The sequence below is a fragment of the Mus musculus genome, chromosome 16 (genome assembly GCF_000001635.26).
Source record: "Mus musculus strain C57BL/6J chromosome 16, GRCm38.p6 C57BL/6J".
NCBI classification, from domain to species: domain Eukaryota; kingdom Metazoa; phylum Chordata; class Mammalia; order Rodentia; family Muridae; genus Mus; species Mus musculus.
The window spans coordinates 24076132-24097939 of NC_000082.6; the positions used below are offsets into that span (position 1 = coordinate 24076132).

At 43.7% G+C, this 21808-nt stretch overlaps 2 long non-coding RNA genes across 2 annotated transcripts; both read right to left on the minus strand.

Moving 5' to 3' along the window:
- Window positions 1-343: 343 nt before the first annotated feature.
- On the minus strand, window positions 344-6559 carry Gm46545 (predicted gene, 46545). The gene is made up of 2 exons (NR_155457.1): window positions 6315-6559; window positions 344-1508 (listed from the first exon to the last, which is right to left on the minus strand). It is a non-coding gene; the product is annotated as a predicted gene, 46545 (long non-coding RNA).
- Window positions 6560-8941: 2382 nt separating this feature from the next.
- On the minus strand, window positions 8942-13934 carry Gm31583 (predicted gene, 31583). Its single transcript, NR_168004.1, has 4 exons — window positions 13638-13934; window positions 12575-12640; window positions 12123-12219; window positions 8942-9314 (listed from the first exon to the last, which is right to left on the minus strand). It is a non-coding gene; the product is annotated as a predicted gene, 31583 (long non-coding RNA).
- Window positions 13935-21808: the final 7874 nt, after the last annotated feature.

The window sequence follows — 21808 nt, forward strand, 5'->3', positions numbered from 1 at the left end:
GCTGTTTAAGAAGCACTCATCTGGACCCACAGACACACACACACACACACACTCTCTCTCTCTCTCTCTCTCTCTCTCTCTCTGCCCCTCCTCCAATGCCATGATGATTCACTTCACATCTCTTCTCCTGTCATTTTATGGAGTCATGATGATGGTGAGGATGAGCTTTAGGGGATAGAGTGGGTGTGGGGAACTCCGTGGTTAGAGGACCTCGCAGTGGGGACACCCTGTTGCAGAAGCAGAACTCAAATGGTTTGGGTAATTATCTGTATGATAGATGAAATCCAAAGAGCACAGAACCAAAGAAAGACAAACACCCATTCCCTGATGCCCACCCCACCCCACCCCCAGCAGCCAGGCACCCACTCTTTTACCCCAAAGCAGAGATCATACCAAGAGCAGAAAGAGGCAGGGTGGAGAAGCAGAAGGGCAGTTCTGGGCCCTGGAGCTTGTGACAGTGGCTACCTTCCTAACCATCCCAGCAGATGTCCCTCTAGCAGACAGGCAGAAGGAAGTCTCTGTGGTCTGGGGCCCCACCCTGGATAGTTCTGTAATGGTGCCATTCTCAGAAGAGGAAGTGCAATGCCATGGGTAGGCACCGAGGTCTTTCTCCCAAGGGACACTCTACTTCTTGGTCCAGGTGATATTGAATGATATCCGTGGCTATTCCATCTCTTTGTGTCTTGCTCTCTGAAAGTAGAGAATGTTAGCCATGCCAGCACAAGCCCCTTGCCTAGGCACGTGAGAAAGCACAGTGGATAGGGCTGTTTATATTGGCACTTCTCCTTTATCTAACGTTGCCAGCTATAGGAGTTTCACGTGCAGTATCTCATCGGTGCCCTCTGTCAAGCCTGGCCATACATTCTTAGCCTTGTAAGGAAAACAAGATGGAGAGAGGTTGGTTTCCAGTGTCACACAGCAAGTCTAGAGTGGCTTAGGGGTTTTGAGTAGAGACTTGTCATTTCAGCACAACATTCTGCTCTCTCACCCATGAAAATTCAAGGCCTTTTCAAGAAAATGCTATCCCCTGGTTGTGCCATCATTGCCTCATGCCTCTGACTCTCCAGATGCTTGCAATTCTCACAAACAATATTCTGTTTCCCTCGTTTCTGGAATCCAGCCTCTCGACACGCGGGCAGATTTGGCTGTGACCTCTACTCTATTTTCTTCAGAGTCCAGACAGAATTCCTTAAGAGTCCACAAGGACTTATTGCATTTACTAGTTCTCAATGAGGTCAAAGGGAAACATTGGTCCTGTGGGTTCTCCGGAGCATGACTCTGACCTCTATAGCAGCTTGGGCCTTGAGATGGTGAGACTTCATAAGAGAAGGCAGACTCCTAAGACATTCCGGGTTGGGGGCTCTTCCCAGTGGGTGCCATTGTTCCCCATGGTTGGGAATCACAGTGTGGGCTCAGGCCCCCTCTGCTCTGGAGCTGGGCACCTTCCCCACTTGCTCTCTTGGTGGCCAGTCCCACACCTGTTTCTTAATTCTCTTCTCACCACACTTCTGAAATAAAGATGGTTAACAGCTGTCTATAAAATGCTTTCTGACCAGGCATCAGGCATTGTACCAGAGCCAAGTACTGTGGAACAAATGAGCTCTGCCCAGACTCACCTCCCAAGGCATTCAAGTGTGGGAGAAACCCAAAATGCCGTGGCTGGAGAGGGTATTTTAGCAGTTGACACACCAAACAATCTACTCAGCCTCATTCACCCTGAGGCCTCGGACACAAGCCCCGCCTCAGGCCTGCTGGGCCACTGGACCAGGATGCTAACATAGGATGTCTTCTCAAGTTGGGATGGCCTATATGACTCTACATCTAATGACATCTCCTAATAGCATCTGACTCCTCTTCCAGAAGGCAACCCAGTTCTTCCCAGTACACCACTGTCAGGAAGTTCTGTCCTGCAACAACTGGGGAATTGTCCATTTTCCATCTTCTCCACCCTTCACTACTTTGTCCTCTGAAAGAATCCCCAAGGTAGTCTGCCTTTCCTCTCCATTTCTGGCAGTAGACAGAAGGCAGAGCCTTCATGTCCTCTCTTTCTAGGGAGACTGAGGTTGCCCTCTGCAGTGAGCATAAAAAAGAGGCACAAGACACTGAGTTTCACCTTCATCTCATCCATCTCTATTGATTTTATTGATTTGATAATGAGCTTTCTCCATGTCCTCACATATGTGTGTCCTGGAGGTGCCTGCCAGCTTACTGCTGGAATACTGTGTTCTGGGCTCCATGGAAAAATCACAAAGTCAATAACAAATGGAAAGGGAAGAAGGGAGGGAGGGAGGGAGGGAGGGAGGGAGGGAGAGAGGGAGGAAGGAAAGAAGGAAGGGAGGAAGGAAGGAAGGAAGGAAGGAAGGAAGGAAGGAAGGAAGGATGAGCTGATTAGAGGGTGAGAGCTCCTGTGAGGAGGTGGAGAAGAAAGACGATCCCTCTCTACTGCACTCCTGTGGCCCCTAGAAAGGGTATCCATCACAGACAGACCAGGTGTCTGTGTGGTCCTCTAGGGACTGCATCCCTGCATGTCTCTCTCCTCTGTCATGAAGAATGCTCAAGGCTGTAGAGTTATATAGAACAGCACTTCAGAGCCACTAAAAGGGAGCTGCCTGCTCTATGTGTTCAGTAAAGAGTTTCTGACCTCAACGGTCTGACTTTCTGGGATTCATGTTGTATTTGAGGAGCAGAGATAGGGCTAGAGGTCAAAGGATTTGAGTCCAAAGACCTATGTTAGAGTACAGATTGTTTTTGTCTGTGTGTTATTGGCCAATTCAGGTCAGTTTTGTGAGTCTCAGATTCTCAGTAAATAAAATAGAGGAAGAGCATTCTTGCACTGTGAAGGGGTGTGTGTGTGTGTGTGTGTGTGTGTGTATGTGTGTGTGTTGTTGCTGTTGTTGTTGTTGCTGCTGCAGCTGCTACTGCTTTCCATATCAAATGTGCCCCAATTTCTCTTATGAACTACTTCAATTATTGTTAATTAATAATTATTATTAGAATGGCCTGCCCCCAGATCATCTAACCACCCAAGATATCAAATACTAATGTGTAATAAAACAGAGTGACAGACAGCCTTTTACTTTCCTCAGTGTTTCGGGCTGTTATATAACACAAAACCACACTTGAGCCTTTATCAAGCAGTCAGCCGCCGGGAAGTGGTGGCACATGCCTTTAATCCCAGAACTTGGGAGGCAGAGGCAGGCAGATTTCTGAGTTCGAGGCCAGCCTGGTCTACAGAGTGAGTTCCAGGACAGCCAGGGCTACACAGAGAAACCCTGTCTCGAAAACAACAACAACAACAAAAATCAGCATGCATTAACCGATGAGATAACATGCTACCAGCTCCATCATGGTCTACTCAAACACATTCTTGGGCAATGGAACTTTTATATTCTGTTTTGGTTTGAAACCTTTATAACCTATCACAGTTCTGTTCCAATTTGTGTGGGGAGCAAATGAAGACCTGAGTGAGTGGGTATTGTTGACATTGGCACAGCCATGCAGAGGACCCCAACACCTCTGGCACATGGGAATGGCAAGGCTTCCCCCAGCTCACAGTAACTTATAGACCATACAGAAGCTCAATTATAGCTTCCTCCTCCCAGAGGACTATAGTCTGAGACTCTGAGACTGCTCTCTCTCTCTCTCCCTCCCTCCCTCTCTCTCTCTCCCCTCCCTCTCTCCATCTTTCTTTCATACTTCACACAAATTCTGTCTCTGTCTGTCTCTCTGTCTCTCTCTCTCTCCCCCCAACCCCTTGTTCCGCTGTGTATAATAAACCTGAATCTTAGGTTCAGATATATAGAATAAATGTGCTGAGTTTCTGAGCTGCTGATGTGTCTCCATCAGAGCACACAGCCTACCTAATGCCAGCTTTTCTGTATGTGTGCCCATGCGTCTGCTTTTTCATCATTCCCTGTAGCCCCATTTAGGACAAGCCCTAAGCTGTACAGAGCAAGGGACATTTGTCTTTGTAGTTTATCAAGTTCCATTAGAAAGAATTCAAACTCAGCCTATGACCCTTGTTCCCCATTGCTCCACCAGTTCCTCCATTCATTTATTCAGTGACCACATTTACTACATCTGCTATGTGCTCTGAAGGCTTTGATACGGCTCCTCATCTCAAGAGCTCACCACATAGTTAGGTTTAGGAAACATGCACACAGATTACAGCCTTATATGACCGGATGAAGTAGATAGTGTATGGTGTTTATAAAGAAATAGACATGGGAACTCATGGAGAGGGATGAATTTCAGACCCCCTACTACTAGTGAGAAGGAAGGCTTCTCGAAGGTTCTGCCTGATCTGGGAAGTGAATTGCAATGACTGAGTGTGGGAACCTGCAGTTTTCATAGGTTTGGTTTCTGACTCTCTCTCTCTCTCTCTCTCTCTCTCTCCCTGGCTCTGGAGTTCTGTCTCTCAACTTTGTCATAATTCTCCTTGGATCACCCTGACAGTTAGATGAAGTGATACGGGCTTCAGCACACAGAGTTCCCTGCACCTTGTTGGTACTTCTGTGATTGCACATGGAAGGTGCTGGGCAGGTGAGATTCCTCGGATGAGCAGAGTTGCGAAAGACCTGGAAGGGAAACAGGGCCATTCCAAGAAGGAGCAGCCTGAGCAAAGTCCCAAGGGAAGAAAGTTTTCAGAGAAAGATGACTACCCCGTGTTTGTACATCGGAGTGTGTAGGCTTTCATGGGAAGGGGTGGGGCCAGTTATGTTGGAGGTGTAGGTAAAGAAGTAGGTCACTGATCTTGGAAGGCCAACAAGTCTGATCCTGGTAGATCAGGGTTTCTAAAGGGAAGGACACGCTGCTGAGAGGAAATGAAAATTGTCTCTATTTTCACTTATATTTACTTTTACTTTAAAAGACAACATTGACATCACTACTAGTTCATAAACGTCCTAACTCCTTTATCCAGCAGCTTCTTGTTCCATCTCTACCTAAGGCTTTTCTGAGGCTCTGTAAGAATGGCAGGCTGTGTTGTGGCAGTTTCACAGGTTTATGGATTCCTTATATAGACTATGCCAAATAAACTCTCATAAAACCGAGCCAGCATTGAACCATTCGGACATCAAGGTGGGACAGTCATCAGCGGGCACCAGCATCCTTTAAAGATAGCTGCGAAAACCCTGGGGATTAAGAATAAACCCAGAACAAACAAGCAAATAGAACTGGTCTTCCTCTCTCCTCCCGGTTTCCTTTAGTTAGATTTTGGAAGCTAGAGTCAGCGATGCCCTGGTCACATGGAGCAAACTATAGGCACAAATATAAATATCCAGAGTTAAAGCTTGAAACTTAGGTTTCCTGTGCTATCGTTAATGAGGAAGCCCCGTGAAGATAGAACACTGCTGTTCAGATTGGTGCATTTGGAAGGCGTTCTCTTATAGTAATCTCTCACTTTATAATTTCTAGCTTTGATTGGTTATTATGTGTGTATCATACTGAGATGCATTTACTCTAGTAGGTTTGCACATAAGCCATGAGACTTTGAGGATGCACAAGCAAGGTTTCTTACCATTAGAGTGAGGCATTCAGAAAAGTTTGATCTCTGTTTTATGCTCTGTGGAACTGTCACAAAGACACTTAGGCAGTAGGCATTATACTCTGAGCTGGACTGAGAGTCTCAGTCTCATTTTCTCAAGGGAAACCAGCAAGTGCCATACAAGGAATGCAGGGGGAGGAATCTGGAGGTGACTTGTTAAAAAGCTTGGCCTCTTTCTCTTTCAAAAACCTTGTCCTCTCCTCCCTACTAAGGGAAGCTACTGACCTCCAACCACCAGTAAGAACTCTGTAGGCTGTGTTCCAGGAACCAGGCCTCCTCTGGTTGCTATACAGGAACAGAGCAGCTGGAAGCCTGCAGCTCCTTCCTTTCCTCCAAATTTCATGCTGTCCTAAGAAGCCAGCCCTAAGCTCTGAGCTGTGATCTGAGAGGACCAGGCTTGTCCTGTGATGTGAGAATTCCAAGATCCTCAGCTTGAAGGAGGCAACACAGGGGCCCATCACAGGTATGGGTTCCAGTCTCAGGCAGCCTACATCCCGAGCCAAGCTTTCTCAGCTGTAACTAACTGTGTGCTACTTATTGTCTTTCAGCCACAGGGTCGTCGTCGTCTGTATGATGGAGACAGTCTACACACCTGTATATTAAAGTTAGGTCCGGTTCATTCCTCCCAGACCCATGTCTCAAGAAATAGGGTTTAGACTCAAAATATATTTACAAATACTATGGGCATATTGCTAGGCTCTTCTCTGACTAGATATAACTTAAAATATCCCATTTATTTCAGCCTACATTCTGCCATGTGGCTGGTTACCTGTGCTCAGGTACCACGCCGGTGTCCATCCAGTCACATCTTCCCAGTGGATCTTGAGTCTGGCTCTATCCCAGAATTCTTTCTCCTCTTGGATGTTCCACCTTCTATTTCCTGCCTAAGTCACAGGCCATAGGCTTTTTAACTGACAGATGATGCATCCATACAATATACAAGGTATTATCATCTCTCCACGTGTGGGGAAGTGTGAGCACAGCATGATCCCCCACACCACGGAGTATATGCCTAGGAATGTTAGCTCACTCCTCACAAAGGAATGATCTGAGGGGCCTCTGGTAGGACTCAGGAGACTTCCAGGAATGTAAATCCTTCACTCATCATTAGTAATATGCAAACAGAAGACTCTAAGCCACAGCAGCCAGCAAGCTCAAGGACACCTCTTCAGGGAACAGCAGTTACCTTGGGCCACCCACCCTCTTCCCATTCATCTGACACTTTTCTCTTTGGCTATTGCTATAGACCCTCCCAAGAAATTATGAAGTCAATGGCCTGTACAGTAATGCCAGGGTACACAGGTGACCCTGGACATTTCTACCAATCCTGTGCATTTGAAGTTTCCGTAGGCTTGCTAGACTCTACATGTTTCAATTTCCTGAAAGAAGGAAAAAACAAAACAAAACAAAGTACATGCTAATAATCAAATTCAGAACTTTGGAGTGTAAAGCGATACTCTTGAGGTTTTACAGTGTAGAATTTGTCAATTTGAGAGAGAGAGAGAGAGAGAGAGAGAGAGAGAGAGAGAGAAGTGGTCAGTCCAAGCCACCTCTTTTATTTCAAGAATAAGCAAGAAACTGGATGATAAATCAGGAAGAATGGCAATAATCAAGCCATCGTATCAATAACTGCTCACTGATCTGTGCCAGAGGACGCTAAAACACTTCCCTCTCCAAGAGTAACAACAACAGTAATACAGTTCTCGAGCTGCTCCTTAATCATCTCTCTTCTCTTTTAATCTTCTAGCACTTCCAGTGATAAAAACCAAGGCTCTGAGACGCTCAGATCCCAGATTAAAACACACAGCTGAGAAGTCAGCCTTGAGGCTGAGACTCTCCTCCCCCTCTCTCCCTCCCTCCCTCCCTCATGTGACTTCCACAATCCTTTCAGGTCCTGTGCTTTTCTGTCCCAGCCTTTTGTCTTTTGGGTAGACCTCCTTCTGATAACTTCCCTGACCAGTGAGTTTTGCAATTTGTTCTGCTGACCTCCTAATAGTCTCTGCTTGCCTGTAGTTTCTTAGAAAACTGGGATTCTCTCTACCTCACCTGTGGGTGTCCAGCACCTAACCCAGAAACTTGGTTGTACTAAGCGCTTAGCCACTGAATTCTGAATTAACCACACCTGCTGATTAAGTGTCTTGTAAGCACCTGTGCAGCTCTTGGATTCCTATCTACCCTAATCCTAGCTTAGGGCCTTCACTTTTGAAACTCTATAGAATCATAAACTCTTAGATAGTTCTTAGAGCAAACACATCTTAACATTTTTTTTTGCCTACAGGGTTCTAGAAGGAAAACCTCACGTCTGAGTCCCCAGTGCTTTGCTCATGAGACTCGGGTCAGCTCTGGGCAGAGTGGGTGTGTATGCCCACGCTCACATGGCTGCCTGCATGTTGGTAAGAGCTGATGGGACGGGTTGGTGTCAGATGGTGCCTTGCCAGGAACTAATTGGTGAGAGACAGGAGCTGATAGCCAGAGCCTATCCCTTCCCTGGCCTAATCAACGCCCTTTCGCAATCTTGAAACTGTCTCATGGATACAGATTCCTTGAAGCCAGGAAATAGATCTCTGAAGGGACCGAGTTGGAGAAGAAAGGTCAGCCCTACAACTTGCTTGTGTAAAAGACGTGTGGATCAGTGGCTCACTGTCAAGTAGGGGCCAAAGCCTGGGGCACTGTGTGCAGTTGGTTTTGAACAGACACAAACCTAGAAATCTAGTTAGTGAATGTGTCAGAGAGACATTAAGTTAGCTTGCTTCGGTGAGAAAAGGGGGACTGTGGTCAAGAGCTGTGTGCCTGGACAGATGGTTCAACCATTAAAGACGAGGCTCGCCATCAAAGGGACAAGACCTGGTTGGTACCACTAATCTCAATACTCAAGAGACAGAGGCAGGGGGATCAGGAGTTCAAGGTCATTCTTATTTATATAACTAGTTCAGGCTGAGAGATACCTGGCTTAGAAAACAAACACAAACAGCAACCAAGAAAAACTGGTTAAAAAATAACTTAATTCATGGAGGTAAGGATCAGCTCTTCTCCATCATCAGCATTTCGGACACTGTAATTCCAATGTTAAAGATCCATTCTAAGAAAATAGCTGACATTAGGAGGGTAATGGGAAAAACAAGCTATTACTGGAAACAAAAGTGAATGCCAGCTAACCTACCAGTCCCACCGTGATATCTGGATGCTGATATAAAGGAGAATGTATCAAATAATGTAATGCTTGGAAGTTATTTGAATCTGTTATTCTTAAGAGCACACTGATATTACTCATTGTGTGAGGCACACAAAAAAGATCAGAACACAAAGGCATATTTGTGCTGTGTGTCCAACACTGAGGGGCGGGAGGAGGTAATACTTTTTTGGAAAAGACAGGAAAGAATGAAAATAGATGGTTTGTAAAGATAGTAAGCTTGTGGGTGGCTTTTTATTTCCATAATCATGGTATTATGTTTTTGTATAATTTTAAGAAAAACTTATGTTAATCAGAAACTTTGAATAACACCTTAACAAAAATGTGCTGCACACCGCAGCCATCCCAGAGAAGCTAACACTCAAGATGTCCTGTTCAGGCTTCGCGCATTTGAGTCCAGGGAAGATGTCTCTCGTTGGCACCAAGTTTGAAATTGCACTCATGAAAGATGAAGTTTTTTGCCCTGTAGACAGACGTACGGATGATGTGGATCCAGGGACAGACTTAAATAAAACTTCCCTTCAAAGATGGACCTCTCCCATCAAATGTCTGATGCAAAGTTGTGCCTATAGAGGAAGACTGGGGAAGATCATGTATGTATGGATTTCAGTGACCTGGCAAATGCACGGGAACTTAAAAATCAAGGCAGACAGGATTTAAGACATGCATGTGAAAGATACTTCTGGTTCTGTGTCCAAATGATTCCCAGGTACCCACACCCCACCTGTCACCGCAGCTCTCCATGTCACTTATTCTGAGTACCTCTTTAAATATGTTAGCAACCTGCAAACCCAGAGTTCTTTCATTCGTACATGACTACATTCTCCCCAAATACCAAGGTCAATATCAAGGAAATCGTCATAGTTCAAACCCCAAACACTCCGCCTCCATCCCCTCAATCTTCAGAGATCCCGTTTCTCTAGCCTTCAGAAAGAAATTCTCAGTCTTTACCAAAAGCCTGAATATCAGGCTGTGTCTTCAAACCACTTGCCTGAGAACCTAGCAACTGGATCTTCCAGTAGAGTTACTGTACAAGGACATACTTTAACATGAGCTACATTTTCACATACATCATACCCATACACATGAGAAAAAATATGTATGTTAGTCTTTCTTATTTTTCCTGCTTTTTTTAAAATAACATACTTCGATAATTAAAACAAAGCCAGAAAACCATAATGAGTTGCTTAATTTGTTCAGGCTTTTGTTTAGTGGAGAGCATATTATGACCTACAGTAGCTAGAAAATACAATTGAAAGCTTAAAGGTTATCTGTATATAATAACTTATCTCTCTCATGATCACAAGAATGGTTTTTCTTCTCATTTTCTCACATATTTACCATGTTTTGACATATTTGACTTAATGTCCTACTTCAGAAAAAATATTTTAATTAAAAAGCCTTAAAAGTAATAAGCCTTCATCTTTGATCTCTTTGTAATATTGTTCAACTTAAATATTAAAAGCAATCAACAATTTATGTCAAATAACAAGAGATACTATAAACTCAATTAATTTTATTTCCAACCAAAGACCACAATTTTTTGAGGCTCTTCCAGTTTTGCTTGCTTCTTCTAATGGACTTATCTTTGATGAATCTTAATAAAATGGCTTCAACAGAAATTATCCAGCATGTATCTAAAGGTGTTTCTCAGACCAAATACAGGTTTTATTTTTTTCAAGGTGCTTGGGCAGACCCCCAAAATTAAAATATAAAAAAAACTATAAACTTTCCTTTGACAACCATATCTGATTACACACTTCTAAGTTTCTAACTGAGACTCATCTTACAATAACAATATAATTTATGAACCACAGAGAGCACAAAAGATACTTTTGGGTCGGGGGCTAGAATTCTAGTTTAGAGACTTTCTTTTTTGCTGTCATTCACCATTACTGATATAATAGATAGTTTTGCTTTTGTCAAGCTTTGAAATAAATGAATACAACTGAAAATTGCTGTTTTAGCTTTTCGTTTACATGGAAGTTGTACTCAGCCCCACCTGCTACCCTCGTGTGAAACCAACAAAGAGGCTAGTTTTCATACCTCTCTTTTCTCTTTGGTGTAGGTCAGTGATGTGCATGTTTGTTTTTAGCTGTTTGGGGTGACTTTGCCCCTGAAACAATCTAGGTCAATTTGTTAATGAAAACTCATTTTCTTCCTTCTTATTTGTCTTATGGATTTGGACATTTTTAATTCCCCTTCTAAATAATTTCTACAAAATCCAGAATAATAATAAAAAAAAATCCTGAGAAGATGGATCAATATTTATGCTATTTATGCTTTGCCAAACCACCCCCAACCAGTATTTTTTTTAATGTGGGGCAAAATGAATGTGTATTTATGAATGAAAAGTCCTTAAAAGAAACTGTCTGGCTGTGAACATAAAACTCCTGGAAGGGGCTTCTATGTCTTCAGAGACTGATGGACTAATTGGAATTTCAGAATGGTGGAAAGACTGAGATTTTACAGATTCAGAGGCTAATTACTTTATTTTTTAGCCTTCTGGAATAGCTACTCCTTGGTTTATTCTGTATCTGGACTAGCACCTTGTGACAATAAATAAAAACCTCTAAGAAGCTATTTACTTAGTAGGACCAGTAGCTTCTGCCAAAAGAGCTAAGAATGTCATCAGATAACACATTCGACCTATAGAATAGCCCCCATTTCTCTGCACTCACTTTTCTGGTGTACCCAACAAGGCATTTTAAACTTGCCTCGGCCTATGACTTGCTTGGTTCTATAAAATTCTAAAAATTCTGTGAAGCTGCTTCCACATTGGAACATAGAATTAGGGTAACCTAAATTTGTCTTCTCAGGCCATTGTCTTTTAAAATGGCTCCCGAACCAACTATCTTATTCGCAGTTTTGAGTTGTGAATATTGATGTTTTCATGGGCTAGCATGTAAGCTATAACTCCCATTCAGCCACGCATCCCAAGGGTAACTAAGGGACACCCTGCAGGGCTGTTTCCCAGAGCTTCAATATTTCGTAGGGTAGGAGTAGTAGGTTCATGTCCAGCTCAGGACAGGGTGCTCACAACAGAGCCTGTTGTCAGTGAAGGGGCACATGTGTTACCCATCTGTGCATACAACCCCACCTGGACTTCTGTGCACGCAAAGCAATTCACTTGTTTCATCAATTCTGTTAAGGAACTGGCCAGTCCACCTTGCCATGTTCTTTTCTCTTCAAACTTCCTTCTCTATAAAGTCCCTTGGGGCTTCCCTTCACCCCTGTTTTATCCAAGAAAAGTCTGATTTAGGCTCCCCATTTCTTTTAACATCTGTACCTGCTCTCACTAATCTAACGCCATGTTCTGCAATAGGATATCCATAGACACAGTCCAACACATAAGCCTCTTGTGACTGACTTGAAAGAAGTGTTCACCTTCAGTTTGCCATCTTCATTGTCTGAGCTTGTGGCTTTGACAGCCCAAATGCAGAGCCTTCCCAGGTAGCAGAGAGCTCCAGCAGACAATGCTGATCTAAAGAATGAGACTATGTTTTCATTAAAATGTAAATGAAAGTCAATGTAAAAGAGCAAATTAAAATTACTTTTCATACACATTTCTTCGAAGATATTTTAAATATTAAAAATTATGAATTAAGATTCCCAAGAAATCTATAAACAAACTATAATTGAATGATACCAAAGTCTTAAAATAAAGATTCCTCGAGTAAAGCCAAGTTTTTAAATTTAAGATTTTGAAAAACAAATCTGTTTTAGCTAGCTCTTTAAACAAGTTGAACTGCTTAACAACTCCAGGACCTAATGGCTACTTGGTTGAAAATGGCATAGATCTATATCATACCTGTTGTTTTCAAAGTAATATAACTTACTTAATATGTAAAATCCCCATTCGTTGCCTCATGGAACAGTTGGATATCCATTTTAATTCATGACCACTGCAAGAGTCACAAATTAGAAAATAAAGCAAGCAAGCACTCAGGTCTACTGGTAGCAAACATCTACATAGTTATGTTATTTAACAGGAAGAAGATAACCCTCTGATTGATGCATTACTCCTGTCTCTGAAGTGCTCTACTCAAACATTATTCTCCAAAACATTAACCATCTCTCCAAACCCACAGGTAGCTCAGCTTCCAACCATACCCAGTTGCCTGCTGCCTCTGAGACACAGAACAAATGAGCAAGTCTGAAGGCATGAGAATGGTCTGTCACACAAACATAGTTTGTTATGAACCAGATCCCAAAAGATCTAGGTGGTCACACTTTGTGTTTCAGGTTCATGAGGACTGAAAGCAAGGAGCCCTTCTGCCTGCTTCTGAGAGCTGGCTACAGGGCTAAGTGGAGCTGGTTGGTCCCGCCTAGCACACATAATTGATAGACACTTCCATGTGCTTCACATAAGTTCTGTGCTTTCATTGCCTTGTCTAGAGACTTTAGTGAGGAAACATGATGCTCCCTTCAGTCCGTTCTACCTGGGCCAACCAAGTTTGGAGGCGTTAAGTGGTTTGCCCAGGATAACCCAGCTGCTTTTAACAACAGATTCAGTTCAGAACTGGAACTCTCTGAGGGCGAATTTCTATGTATAACCGACTACTATCCTACCCTTCTAACTGGCTATTTTGGGAACAGGGAAGTTTCCAAAACCTTAGCGCTAGCCCTCTGAGGAGTGAAAGCGAGCTTCGACCTATCTTATGGCTAAAAAAAAAAAAAGTCTGTCAGTGGGGAAAGGGTGGGAGAGTTTGTTAGCGCAGGAGCGTGATTTTGGGACAGTAGTTTCCACCCTCACATAGATCTAGTCACATCTTTCCTCAGACTCTAACTTTCCATCTGGCCCGTGGTGTTGTAGGGCAGGTCCACTCCCCAGTATCTTCTTAATGATGCCCTCATTTTGCGCCAGTCAGCCGATTTAGCTGAGTCTCCAAACCTACCAACCTCCAAAAGCAGCTCACTCTGGGCAAACACTGAGCCTTTGCGTCTCCCTTGCCATTGCGCATGCTCTTCCTCTAGCTACAAAGCCCTCTTTCTTCTTGCCTGTCTGGAGAAGACGGCGTGCCATTCAAATGCTGCACTCAACATTTGTCCCCCGATGCAAACCCTCATGGGTTGGTCACACCACCTTCTTCCTCCTCCAGAATAACTTCAACTCTCAGTTAAAGCTCTCAGGCTCTCTTGTGTGTCCACTCTCACCAGGTAGCAATCCTCTGAGAGCCAGTAGTCTGCATCCTTTCTGCTACACCCCACACAGTCCCTAACAGAGGTAGACTCTTGGTTGACTGCTGAAAACATAAACAAAGAGACAAAGGTCAGTGACCCTGAGGGCCTCATGTCCTAGGAGAAGACTTTGTCCTCAGCACCCACAGCCCCCTTTGAGCAATATCCCATCGGTGGCATTGAGCCACTGCTTGGAGCCATTGCACAGGAGCTTAGGGTGGGGCTGGTGTGAAAATAAACAAGGAGGGACAAAAACAAGCTGTGTGTTGAAACCTTGAAGGGTTCAAGCTGGCCACACCTTCTAAGTCAGATGGGCGCTCACCTGGTGAGGGATCACGCTGTCCCGGGTATGGGGCTTTTGGAGCAACGCTCAAGACCAAGGCGGGACACAGAGATGTGAAACAATTTCCTTCTTGAGCTTTTTTTTTTCCTTGTGTGCCAGTGTTTGTCTTTCCAGACAGAGGAAACTCTGACCTTCCTCTGCTTTAATTACCTAATTATTTTGACACCTTGGGCTGTTGCATCACCTCAGCGCATTGTTTGTCAAGGGCACTGTGTTGGGTGTTTCGAGGCTTCAAGAGAACAGATGAAGGACAAGTTCTGACAACCAGGGAAACAGTTGAGCAGAGGAAGGGAGCCAACAGGGGTGGAAAGGGTGGAGAATGAGAGAAAAAGGGAGAGTTTTGATATGCTGAGAAGAGATTGTCTAGAGAGACATGTCAGTGAGGCTAGCAAAACTGGATGTCTATGTCTAGAAGGTTCCCTGAGCAGGTTCCAAGGAACGCTGCACTCAAGCAGGAAAACCAGTATTTTGCAGATCTGCAAACGACACATAATGCAATGTGGATTGTTTGTCTGGGGCTGTCATCTGGCTGAGAGGTTTTGTTTGCTCTGGACCACTTTAGACACAAAGTCTAAGGAGCTTTTCTCTAACACACACACACACACACACACACACACACACACACACCTTAAATGCTTTTAAGGCAAAAACTGGGAGAAAGAAAGCAGTCATAAATTGAACTGGTCAAAAAGTTACTGTCGAGAACTCCAAAATCAAACATGAGCAAACATTACTTATCAAAACTGCAAAACACAGCCCAGATAGCTCTCTCCAATGGTGCTTCCCAGTACTGTGTGTCACGTGATCCAGAGAGCAAGGTTTACGGAGTTGTCACAAGCTTGAGGATCTTGTCATCTGAGGACAAAACAGAGTTGAGTAGAATGGCCTAGGATGGACCTTAGGGCTTCTACTAGTTTGGTTTTGATGCCCCCATGCAAATGAGCCTACATCTTGATTTGTAGGACTAACATAACTCCATCATCTCGGGGATGGGTTAGTACTGGAAAATTCCTGCAACTTCAATTTTATTCAATTGGCAAATGCTTTAAGACTGACTTTGGGTTCATCTGGGGTGAGGATGTAGCTCAGTCGATCAAGTGCTCACTGTACAAGTATGACGACTTGAGTTTGAGTCCTCTGGGCTGGAGGACTGGTTACGAACGAGTACTTGCTACTCTTACAGAGGAGTAGGCTTGGTTTCCAGCACCCAGATTATGGCTCCCAACTGTCTGTAACTCGAGTACCTGTGGATACAAACCCTGTTCTGCCTTCCAACTCCTGGTCCTCTGGGCACCAGGCACACAGGTGTATGAATTCTACATGAAGATAAAACACCCATATACATAAAATAAAAATTGATGATGATGGTGGTGGTGGTGGTAGGAGTCGGTTATAATACCAGTTCTGAGGAAGTAGTGAAAGGTGGCTGGCTGGCTCTTGTCTAAAAAGCCTACCCTAATTTGTAAGGCCCAGATCCCAGGGAGAGTCATTGACTCAAAAACTTGGTGAACAACTTTAAAAAGAAAAAAACACCTGAGGTTTCTGTCTGGCCATGTACCTCTTGTACACACACACACACACACACACACACACACACATCAGAAAGAGAGAGAGAGAGAGAGAGAGAGAGAGAGAGAGAGAGAGAGAGAGAGAAAACAAACATTCTTTTTCATTAAAAAAGTTAATGTACTTGCCCAATAAATATTTATTGAATATATGTTCTGTGCAAGCCACTGATTTAATATGAAAGAAGTAAACACAGGTATTTTGTGGAACAATGTGAATATTTTATATGATCTAAAAATGTACCCTAAATTATTTTTTTCTAAGCAGGGGAGCTTTTAGTTGTGGTCTCTGTATTTCCTTCCAACAACATGACAGATACGTGTCTTCCTTTGCTCCTTCACACATCAGTGAGCAGGTGTCTGAGAGGTCTTCAGTCTCTTTCCTGCAGGTACAGCTTAGACACCTGAAGTGACTCATTCACCCCTCATTACTCTCAACAAGGAAAACGTGAAGAGAGGGTACAGTGGCAAGGTCCGACACTGCTCTACTCCTCTGAGACCCCTAAATACCTGGAATACCCAAGAGCCACTTTCATTCTATAGAAAACAAGAAGAAATGTTGAATGTGGCTGCCTGCGGAGGGCTATCATGAAGCCTACATGCAATCACGTTATGACACATTGCAACACTCCAAAGTACTGCACCCAGGTGTCTGTGGCTCACCTACAGCATCCCCTCCCTCATGGAGCTAGTACTCATAGATAGGACAACTGTCTCTCCCTGAAATAGTCCCCCTATTACCCTGAAGTGCTGGGGACCCTTCCTCTAGTACAGGGAGCTGTGCCCCCCCCATTCACTGCCACACAGAAGTCTCAGTGGTCCACAAAGGAGTGGGTGAGCACACACTTATAAACAGGGAAGATGAGCAGGCAGCCCACAGGCTTTCATCATTGTGAGATATTCTTTGGAGGTACAGCTAAGGGCAGAGAGGTGAGGCCTGCACAGAAAAGAACAATGTCAAGGTCCTCACACGAGCAAGTCCAGGCAAAGGGAATTTCCCAAAGGAAGTGAATCACTCAGGGAGGGTCTCTTTGATATACCATGATGCAGTGCTGGATGGGTTTTGATTACAACAGTATCAGGCTTATAAAGAGATGGACTATCATGTATTCCCCATCAATCCCCACTCCTCACATTTCCTCTCTAGACCTTCCTCCCTGACTCAAGACTGTGGGCACGTGGGTGGAACTTTACAAAGCCGTGCCAAATGTGCTATGATGCTTCCTGCTTCTTTGAGGTTCCATCCAAGTTTGCCCTATTGTATCATTGAAGAGACTGACATCTTGAAGAGACCACTGTGATTCAATGTTTCCTATCACTTAACATCAGAAAACACTCGAAGTGAGGAATCCCAGCTTGCTTGCCTCCTTATACTTAAGACATATGTCCTTTCAACTCATAGAGATTCATTGAGAGGAGGGACTTGGTTTTCATAGGTTGTCATAGCAACTGGCACACCTCACCATCAGAAGCGGCACACAAAAGGCACTCTGCATAGAGTCCATCAGTTTCTGGGACACCAACTCACATCTGTACTTGCTAGTTTTCAGCTGTAGAACTCAGTGGTTAAATGAGACGCTCTCTGAGTTGCTTTCCATCTCCAACTGGAAACCTTAGATAACCTGAACAAATACCTTAACTTCACAAACAGAAATAGTGGGATCGCTTTAAGGAAGCGAGTGGGAGTCCACAGGACCGAGAGAGATATGGGGATTAAAAACGGGCGACTATGAAAGATGAGTTCAGCCATCCCTCATGGAGCCACAGTTCTGAGCAAAATAGGCCCCTCACCAGCATGGGGAGGGGCAGGCTGGGAAGCCCAGTGAGAAGAACCCCCAAAAGCCTGGGAGCCCGGACATGTGCTTCTGGGCCAAGCCCGCCCTTGTTTGCCCAGCCACCCTGAGCCTCCTGTCACTGTGGTTTGAAATCAAAACATCCATTCTTCCACAAGGTCATGAGCGCTCAAGAGTCTTACTGCCTCTGAAGACAACCATTTCTGTCTGGGTGAGTTCTATTTATCAGAAATGTTTCAAAAGCATGCTAATAGCATCCTTAATTGCACACGCCTCAGTGTTCTTGCTGGCTAGCTGATCAGCTATTTGGGACCTGGTTACTGTGCAGTAGGTAATTCCCTGGAGAATTACTGTCCCCACAAGTCTCTGCTGTCTGTTGTACTGCAAAGAAGGCTGGTCCTCTACCCAGTCCTCAGCCTCTCGGCTCACATACCTAGCTCACATTAATCACTCAGAAAGCACATTGGTAACTTACTGCTTAAAAAAGAATGTGGATTTTGGGGTATTTTTTCCCTCTTCTTTAATCAAGGGAGTGTTGCTCACTATTTACTTTATGAGACAGTTGCACACAAATGATTGGGATTAAGTACTGGCTTGACTGAAGTCTTGGTTTTGGCTCACTCAGAAGTGATGCAACCCAAATCCAGTTATTTGCCCTCTCCAGGTCTGTTTCCTGGTACAAAAAAAATTAATAATATTTACTTTATGGACTATTGAGAGAATTAAATTAGGTGGCTTGTCCCATGGGAAGTACCATTAAGTAATTAAGAAGACATCTTTTCTCCACAGTTCAACCTTATCCACAGTCCGAGTCCTCTTTGGTACCGCTGACCATCTTATTGGTCTCAGTTCTGTCCTCGGAGACCATGCAAAGTAGGCCAAAATCCTCTTTCCACTTGGCCGTCTTTCAAGTATTTCCATTTGACCACAAGCTCCATACATGGCAAAGGACCTCTCCCGAGAAATTGAGGTGGGAAGAAAAAAGTGTATTCAGGACTTCACCACAATCTGGAGAGAGAACCAAGGAATCCCAACTTCTGCCCTGGAGTGACTGACCACTTCACACCTACCTCCAAGAACAGAGGGGCCAGCCAGAGCTCTTAGAAAATGGCACTGTGGTAGCACATGGCACCGAAGTGCTGACACATGGCTCTTTGATGTGGGCCTTAGCTCATGATGTTGCTTTATTTCCTTAAGTTCGAAGATAAGCATGGGCCACTAGAACCACTTCAGTGAGGAGCAGAGCGAGCTGCCCCGAAGGCTTTTAGGAATTTTCCCACAGAAGTATTGCAGCCAATTGTGCAAACTTGAAAATGGTTTCATGCAAATCTATTTTGCAAATACGTACAATCTTTTTCTGAATTGTTTTTATAACCCCACATCTCTGCACTATCGAAACCCTCAGATACCTGGTTTCTTCTCTCAGGTGGAAGCAATTTCTGAAGCAAGAGAGGGCTTGACTCAATAACTGAAGACTTGGACAAACTGCTCTATGTGTTAAACGGGCACTGTAAGAAACCTATTTGCTACCCTTCTGCCTGCTTGGGATGTGAGCACTCTGTGATCCCTGGTTTAGAAGTGTGACTGACGGACAATTGGAAAATCCCTTTAACTATGTGGTCCTGTAACTTGTCCCACAGGGAACCTTCTTAGCTCTAGGTGATCTTGAAGCTTGAGCTCCTACCAGGAGTTAGTAGCTTATAGGGGTCAGGGAGGGGACCTTGGCAAGATTCCTCCACTAGGATACTAAGTAGACTCAAAGTTTTCAAGGTTACTTTGAAACCAAGAAGCACTACTTTCCCATCTATATTTATTCTAATGGTGAGGTAGCTTCTGGTGAGAATTTGATTAAACAGTGCACTGAAGGCTGCCGTTCACTGTTATGTCTTGATCAAAATTTCAGGGATGTATTATGTTATTTCCTGTGTGAGACTGGAGAAACCTCCCCTCCATGACTGACAGCCTGGTAGGACAAGCTAAGACTTTAATTTTGACCTCCTGTCAGTCTCAGGGCAGGGCTCAGTCTATTACCATGATGACTAGATCAGAAAGTTGACCTTATTAGTCATTCTTCTCTGTCTATAGACAGTCCCAGGCAATGTTTACGATATGACTTCTAAGAGACTAGGAGTCTATCCATTCCACTTTCTGTACCTGGAGCAGCTAGAGTTCAGAGCCCTCTGTCTCCAGTGATAAGTAGTCTTCTCTCCATGCCCCAGGATAATAACGCTGTGGCTTGATCTGTGCACTGGAAAGCACCGAGCTTCACGGTGAATCTTAAGTCTTTCAAAATATACAGTGTTATTTTAAAATTATGGGGACAATAAAAACTAGCCAGCCTTTGGTTGTGCCAATTTTGTCCCTAAGGTCACACTTATGTGTGGAACCCCCTCCTTGTGACCTGGTGCCATGACTCTGCCTGTCTCCATTTCTCCGTCTAGAGAAGAGAATCTGTAACTTCAAAGACTTAGGCAAGCCCCAAGTACTCTCCCACAGAAACTGGGTGAAAGGCTTTGACTGCTCTGCCCCAATCCCACAACTGCCCTAAAATAGAGTCTGCCTCAGATCCTGCTCATTCAGCTCAGATATGATTTCTTCCAATAAGCTTTCTCTGACTCTTCACATTCCACCAGCCAAGCTGGAACTGTAATTGCTCTGTTCTCCAAATTGCCTTTTCTTACAACAAAGAGCAGTTTCTGAATCTTGGTAAGTCCTGTGTGAATAGACTTCTAGAGAGTGGCATTAGGGTGGGGGTAGGGGTGGGGGTGGAGTTCTTGATTACGTGTTGTTCTTGATATCCCTTTAAAGCACTTCTGGTAGGATGAGCTGGATGTGAAAATAAACTGGGAGATAAAAGACCAACTAGCTGGATACTTTGCTTTTTTACCACGACACACTTACAATTTCATTACTTTGGAAATTTAAGTTCCTTGGAAGTGGTTTTTTGGAAACACTCTCTTGGGAACTTTCAGAAAATTTGAAAATCCGTAGCAGGTTATTTTATAATGTCAATAACACAATCTACAAAAACAATGAGAGCATGTATCAAGCATTGGACGCTCCTGTTAGACAAGTGAAATGAAAACAAATTGGAAACATGTATAGATTAAGTAGAAAAACCCTTTACTTAGAAAATCAAATACTTGGAAAAGTTGAGGTTAAATTGGTTAGCACTATTTTGAATGGACACTTCTATAAAATTTGTTTTAAAAACAATATGGAAGAGTCATAAGATGTCTGGGCACAGTGCCCCAGTCAACTCGTCAATGGGATTCTGGAATCCAAAGGTTATATGGTGTAAAAACACAGAGAGCAAAATGCACAAGGATCTTCATAGAACCATAATTTTTAAAAAGCAAACACTTCCCCCAAAGGAGCATGTAAGACAACTTGAAGGTATTAAAATGGGATTGTGGTTTTATTAGTTAGAGAACATCATGCAAATTATATTATCTAGGCATTATAATGCAAACTTTAAAAGGAAATGCTCATTATGTAATGTTAAGTGAAAAAAATCAGGCCATAAAATGAAATGTGCATTATGCATGCATATGATGAAAAGACAAGAAATAGATAAGAATATGCAGAAATACAAATAGTTGGCTGTGGTGTGGGCTTCTGGCTTGTTTTCTGTTTTAAAGCCATTACATCATCTTTCCAATGACAAACTACATTTTAAGTTATTGAAAACAAAATCTCGTTAGCCTTGTCCTTGCATAAATTCCCAGAGAACACATTATTCTTGTTCCCTTCTACCTCTGCTACTTGTCTTTGATTTGGACCTGCTCCACCTCCTCTTACTTTTCAGTCCTGAACTAGATGGAAAAAAGAAATAGACCCTCAGGAAACAAGGAAGCAAAACCACCCAACTGTGTGGAAGCCGTGCATTCAAGCTGCAAACGAGTGGAGTGGCTTCAATACCTTAACTTATCCCCATTGTTGCAAAGGGAGACCCAGATTCTTGAATGACCACAAGTGGCCTCGGTTTAACAAGCCTTGCCAATGAGGCACAATGTTCCCGTCCTCAGAAATAGAGCCCGGCAGAGCTTCCAAAGACCCATAAAAGTCTGCACTTTTGGAAGGATGTGACAACCCTGGCAACAAGCACAGATTCGTCATTCTCTATATTAAGAGAACGTTTGGTTGCATCAGGCTTTTGAGCTGGGCCAACACTTGGTAAAAATTTGAACC